At 37.6% G+C, this 6,973-nt stretch overlaps 1 pseudogene; it reads right to left on the bottom strand.

Annotated features, from left to right (window-relative positions):
* Positions 1-5,818: 5,818 nt before the first annotated feature.
* Positions 5,819-6,340, bottom strand: LOC133764614 (small ribosomal subunit protein uS10-like; annotated as a pseudogene).
* Positions 6,341-6,973: the final 633 nt, after the last annotated feature.

The raw sequence follows: 6,973 nt of genomic DNA, 5'->3' as shown, positions 1-6,973 counted from the left end.
AACAAAAACAAAAACTCTGAGACCAAAACAAATTTAATGTACGATTTCATCAGGGTTATATGAACATATTCTAACTGCCTATTATAAAGAAATTAACTTTTTTTCTCACAAAATAAAACATAATCCAGAACCTTTCACATTTTTTTTTTTTCTGAACAATATGTGATATTCAGTCAAAAGCTACCAGGTTTGCCAGCAAACAAGACCAGTGGATGAATACCCTGGACAAAGACAAATTATTAGAAATTTTCTCAGAAGTTATTCAGATATCAGACAAAATTTTTCAATAAAAATTGCTTTATTTATTTGTGAGATAGAGATAGAGACGATAGAGATAGAGACAGAGATAGAGATAGAGATGAGAGAGAGAGAGAAAGAGAGAGAGAGAGAGACAGAGAGAGAGAGATCATGATGCCATCCACTGGTTTACTCCTAAATGTCTGTAACCTCTGGTGTTAGGCCATACCAAAGCCAGGATATGGGAACTGAGAACCCATCCAGGTTTCCCATGTGGGTGGCAGGGACCCAACTGCTTGAGTCATCACCAGCGAACTCCCAGGGTGCACATTAGTAAGGAAGCTGTCATCAGGAGTGGAGCCAGAACTCAAACGCAGACACTCTGATGTGGGATGCAGGCGTCCCAATCAGCACCTTGACCACTAGGCCAAACACTGACCTCTGGATAGGATTTTAATAGATCACGATTAATTTATTTAAAATTGTAAAAAGTGTTGGAAACATCATCAGATTATTGAAGTTTTTATAAAAGAATCAAATGAAAATTCTAGAAATATAATCTAAGATTAAAAATGCAGTGAATATGTTTAATAATAGATTAAATGCAGAAGAGAAAGGGTTATTAAAATTGAAAAATAGGTCATTAAAATATAGATTAGAACACTGAAATAAAAATGAATGAAAATGCAGAGAAGATAGTTAAGGACATTGTATAAGTGATGCAAAAGTTCTAAAATATATGAAGCTGGAATCGTGAGAGGTGAGAATAAAATGAAAAATATTTGAGGCACAGTAACTGAGAAATTCCCGAAGCTAGCAATCTGTATCAAGTGACAGATTCTATAAACATTACAAACCTTAAGTAGAAAAAGTAAAAAGAAAAAAATACCTCAGCACATCACACTAAAAATGCTGGAAACCAATGGGGAAAAGAAAATGTTAATGATTGTCAGAGTAAAAACTCATAAATTTCAAAGAAGCAAAAATAGGACTGACTGCACAGAAAACACATTAATGATATAAAAAGAGATTAATAAATTTTTCTTCCTTAAAATTTAAATAAATTGTTTATTTAAAGACATTCTGAAAAGTACAAAGAGGCAAGCCAGAGAATGGAAAAAATATTCACATTTTTTAATGAAATTGGACAAAAGATTTTAAGAAGCAATTTAAAAGAGGCCGTCCGATTGGCCAAACAAGATGAAAATGTCCTCAATGTTATTTATCATTGGAGAAATGAAAATTAAAACTTAATGAGATACCATTGCACTTCTATTGTGCCACATTTTACAAAGATGATGTTAACTAGTGTTTTCAAGTTTTCATATGCGCTGATAAAAGCACAAAGTTGGTAAACCACTTTGAAAGTATTTTTTAATATTTATGAATGCTAAAACATCTGCATGTCTATGACTCACAATCATACTCTTAGATGTATACTAAGAAATTGTAAACTTATACACATCAGGGACATGAATAAGAACATTCATAGCAGGTTCTGGCGCTGTGGCGTAGTAGGTAAAGCTGCTGCCTGCAGTGCTGGCATCCAATGTGGGCGCCGGTTTGAGACTCCACTGCTCCACTTCCGATCCAGAGCTCTGCTATGGCCTGGGAAAGCAGTAGAAGATGGCCCAAGTCCTTGGGCCCCTGTACCCAAATGGGAGACCAAGAAGAAGCTCCTGGCTCCTGGCTTTGGATCAGCGCAGCTCTGGACGTTGCCGCCATCTGGGGAGTGAACCAGTGGAGGAAGACTTCTCTCTCTCTCTCTCTCTCTCTCTCTCTCTCTCTCTCTCTCTCTCCTCTCTCTAACTGTGACTTTCAAGCAAAATAAATAAATATTTTTTTAAAAAAAGTACATTCATAGCAGTTTGAGGAAAAATTTTCTCACACCAGAAATAACCTAACACTGTAAAACAGACAAATCATTTCTTGTGTGAAAGATAATCATATAATGCTACAGTTAGTGACATGGATGAAACTCGGAGCCTTGCTTTAATGATTAAGTTCAGACACAAAACAATAGATATTTTATTACTCTACCACATTAAAAATGAGCAGAAATAATTTATTCTGATAGAAATCAGGATAGTGGTTACCTTTTGTTGCAGGGATGATGGAGCAGTAAAGAATGGGTAACGACAAGCTCTCTGGAGGGCTGATAATAATATTATCATTATTTAGATTATTTAGATTATTTATATAATTTAGATGGTAATTACTGGGCTGTGCATAATTCGTAAAATATTCTTTACCTTATAAACTTGTCTTCTAACTCCATTTCCCATGAACTTTATGAAGCACTCTCAAATGTTATTGTATTTGATTTGCAGTTGTAAGAATAATACAAGGATCTTGTGTATATTTTTCCCAGCTTCCCTTGATGGGAAATTGACATTAATATAATTCTTCAATTTTATTCTGTTTTCCAGTTTTATATATACTGAGGTGTATGTGTGTGTGTGTGTTTGCCTTTAGTGCTATGCAATTTTAGCAATTTGCGTTTGTATATTCATCATTACAGTGAAGACAGTTCTATTACCACAAGGCTCTCTTGTGTTGCTTTTTCTAATCCTGGAAGCCTCCCCCATCCCCTAACTCCTGGCAACCACTGTAACTATGGTCCCTCCTAGTTCTATTTTTGCCATTTCAATAACATTATAAAATTGGAATCATACCACATGTAACATTTTGGGATAAGGTTTTTCACAGAGTATGTTTTCCTTTCCATTGCTGAGTGACAGTCCATGATAAGAATGTTATCATTTTCTATTTAGCTATTGTCTGTTACTGGGTTGAGCCAGTTTTTAGCTATTACACCTAAGTGTTATGAATATTTATGTCTGAGTTTTTGTGTAAACAAAAATTTTCAACCTAAGGGATGAATTCCCAGGAGTGCAGTTGCTGGACTATATAGCAGTTGTTTGTTTGATCTTAAAAGAAATTACCAAACTGGTTTCAAGGAAGGTTGTAACATTTCACACTCTCAACAGCACAGTTTGAGTAATTCAAATTTTTCTACATTCTTGTATACTTAATGGTATTATTTGAAAATTTTAAGCCATTATGGTGGATATGCAGTGATACTTTATTGTGGTTTCATTTGCATTCGCTAATGGCTAATGATGTTGAACAGTCTCATGTGCTCAGTTGCCATATGGATATCCTCTTTGGTGTAATGTCTCTGTTAATGTCTTTTTGTTGTTGTTGTTGTTGAGTTTTGGGAGTTTTAGATACATGTCTGTTCTTACATCTGTGTGGTTTGTAAATATTTTCTCCCAGTATGTGGCTTTTCTTTTCATCCTCTAAACTATGTGAATCCTGACATCATTTTTTTTTCATTTTTATGAATCATGCTCTTGGTGTCAGGTAGAAAAGTGGTTGAAAACTCTATGTACGTGTATCCTGGAATGATTGAGAATAATGATTATAAAGAACCTAGCTCATGCTTGGAATGGAATAGACACTCAGAAAATATCAAGTTTTCTTGTAAGATCATTATAATTGAGTAACAATAAGATCAAGCAAATAACCACTATGCAGCCTAGCAACTGCACTCTTGGGAATTCATAGGTTTGAATTGTGGGCCCTTCTTCTAAAGAAGCTGAATAAGCTGGAGAAGGTGAAATAAAGAAAGGAAATAGAAAACAAGTGCCTAGTAAGGAAGGAGGCACCCTGGAGCAATGTATTGTCCCTCTAGAAGTGAAAGTGTCTGACAACTGGGAATCACCGGTTATGAACATTTTGCTTTTCAGTGAAATAATATAGGAGTGATAATTCACTCCCGTGCCTGGTTTCTGCTGGGGAGAGAGGCCTGCCTGGGGTAGCAGCAAATGAGGAATGAAAGTGAAGAAATGGAGGCAACGAATGTCCACAACTCTTTCTGGAAAATTTGTTTAAATGGGAATAGAGAAATGGGGTGGTTAGAGAAGAGAGGTGTGAGGATAGAGAGAAGTTTTCTTTTACCACCAGAGATGTTTCACTTTGTTTGAATGGTAGTGGGAGAGATCCAGTATAAAGAGAAAAAACATGATGATATGGGTAAAAGAATGGACAATGCAAGAGCAATATTTGAAAGTGTGTGTGGTGGGGATAGGACATGGTTTCCAGTGCTAAGATGTAAGAATTACCTGTAGATAATAACAAGAAGGCTGGCAGAGTTAATGTGTCCAGATGCAAGTAGGCTAAGGGCATATGGAGGAAAAGATTGGAAAATTCTCTTCTGAGTGCCTGCATTTTCTCAGTGAAATAAGCAGCAAGACTATCAACTGAGAATGGTGAAGGTTTGTGAAAGAGGAAACATGTGGGGTTGTCATCTTCCTGTTATTTACACACAATTAAAAATTATCAGATAATTTGCTTTAATATAGAAATAAAAAAAATAGAGAGAGACACAGTTGAAACTGCTGAAAACATTTGGAAACAGAGATCATGGAACAAATGCAGATTTCAAGATTTACAAGGGAGCCAACATAAATGAGAATATGTAATAGTTAATAGATTATGAATAACTCCATAATAAGAAAAGGATTGAAGGCAGATACTCTTGAGACACATATACAGTAGTTGTACATTTATTATATTACACATTTTATATGAAAAATAATAAATTTTTAAAAATCACAGGTAAATACCATGGAGTGACAGAGTTGGTTATAAGAACTAGGAGATTACATAGCACCCTTGTCTCACATGTTTCACCCTTACAGTAAATAATTTAAGAATATGATGCAATTAATGAGTGGATTTTCTCCACAAAAGAATGCATATATGGACAAATGTACAATACTATCTATCAACACTCCTACCCCCAAATATATCCTGAGCTGTCTGACCTTTCCTCTCTTACGTCCCCAGTTGTGTATTTTATCCTCTGCCTGCAATGCCTATCTTTGTTTTTCATCTACACAGCTGCTGCTGGCCCTTCAAATTAGAGCTTAAGCTTTGCCTTGCCTGGGAAGCTTTTCTGATTCTTAAACCTTAAGGACAACTTCCTCCAAGCTCCTGTACATTCCATAGTGTAACTTGGTTTGCAAATCTGCTAACACATCATGCTGTGGATCCTTTGAAGAAAGGGAATTATCTTTTCAGTTCTCATCTTCATTACTTAGACTAGTGCCCGCCAAGTTTAGACTAAGTTTTACAACTAATTGAAAATGAGATCTAGAAGTAGTAAGGTGATTTACTCCAGCAGGTTAGTGGCCGTGCAAAGACAAGCCCACGGTGTTTTTCCTGCTCAGTTGACATTTCTCTTTATTCATCTGGCGTCTATCTGCTTTTAGAGAAGAAAGCATTCTTTCACCACCAGAAGGTTGGCAGGGCAGGAAGGGAGCTCCAGTGCACGTCCAGTGCATGTCCCAAGGCCCTCCATAAGGGTGAAGGCTCCCCCTTGTGGTATCCCTGGGAAGTGTAGGTGAAAATGACCACATCAACAGCAAGGCCTGTTAGAAAGCAAGATCATCTTATTCCGATAGGCTCATAGTCAAAGTGGAAGTTCTCTCCTCCCTTCAGAGAAAGGTACCTCCATCTTTGCTGGCCCCATTCTTTCCACTGGGATCTCACTCGCAGAGAATTTTTTTTTTTTTTTTTTTTTTTTTTTTTTTTTTTTAACAAGTGGTAGTCAATTTATTAAGACAGTCGGTTGGCTTAGGCATCTGCAGTGGTGACTTCAACTTCTACTCCCGGCTCAATGCTGATGGAAGTGATCTGTTTCACAATCTCAGAAGGGCTGTGCAGGTCAATGAGCCGTTTGTGGATTCTCATCTGGAACCGGTCCCATGTCTCAGAACCTTCACCACAGGGGGTTTTTCTTGTAGTGATTCGCAGTGTCTTGGTAGCATCCGAACAGGTCCTTTCACTTTCAGATTCTTCTCCTTTGCTCCTCTGATCAAGGCAGCACACACCTTCTCCAGGGACTTGACGTTGCGCTGGTCAGGGTGATCCTAATTTGGTGAATGGCCGCCTCTGGTTCCACGGGCGTCTTTCCGGTGTCTTTAAAAGCCATGGCTGCGGCGCGGCTTCCTGACCGACTTGTTCCTCGGCGAGAGCGAACAGTGGTGAGTCAGGAGCAGGAGCAGGCGCAAACACGCTCCACACCTAGGGCTACCACGTCATCTTCAGAAAGATCGAAGTCGGCGAACCCTAAAGCCTTCCATAGCCTTGGCAACTCATGACTGGAGCCTAGGGAGATTTCTGACGCCATAAACAAGAGTGTCAAATTGTTAAGTCAACAACAGGAGTCACTGTGTACTTACATCCCATGTGGTATCTGTCCTTAATGTGTTGTCCAATGTGCAGTGATGCTATAACTAGTACTAAAACAGTATTTTTACACTTTGTGTTTCTGTGTGGGTGCAAACTGATGAAATCTTTACTTAGTATGACTGAATTGATCTTCTGTATATAAAGATAATTGAAAATGAGAAAAAAAACCTGGTGTTAAATTGGAAATTGCATAGAAAATTAATTTTTAAAAAATATCATGTAGGATCTCTGTCTTTAATGTGCTGTACACTGTTATTTAATGCTATAACTAGTACTCCAACAGTATTTTTCACTTTGTGTTGCTATGTGGGAGCAAACTGTTGAAATCTTTGCTTAATATATACTGAACTGATCTTCTGTATATAAAGAGAATTGAAAATGAATCTTGATGTGAATGGAAGGGGAGAGGGAGCGGGAAAGGGGAGGATTGCGGTGGGGAGGGAAGTTATGGGGGGGAAGCCATTGTAACCCATAA

Source organism: Lepus europaeus, chromosome 7, assembly GCF_033115175.1.
Source record: "Lepus europaeus isolate LE1 chromosome 7, mLepTim1.pri, whole genome shotgun sequence".
Taxonomy (NCBI): domain Eukaryota; kingdom Metazoa; phylum Chordata; class Mammalia; order Lagomorpha; family Leporidae; genus Lepus; species Lepus europaeus.
The sequence above is the reverse complement of the archived record's forward strand: the minus strand, read 5'-3'. Positions and strand labels throughout refer to the sequence as shown.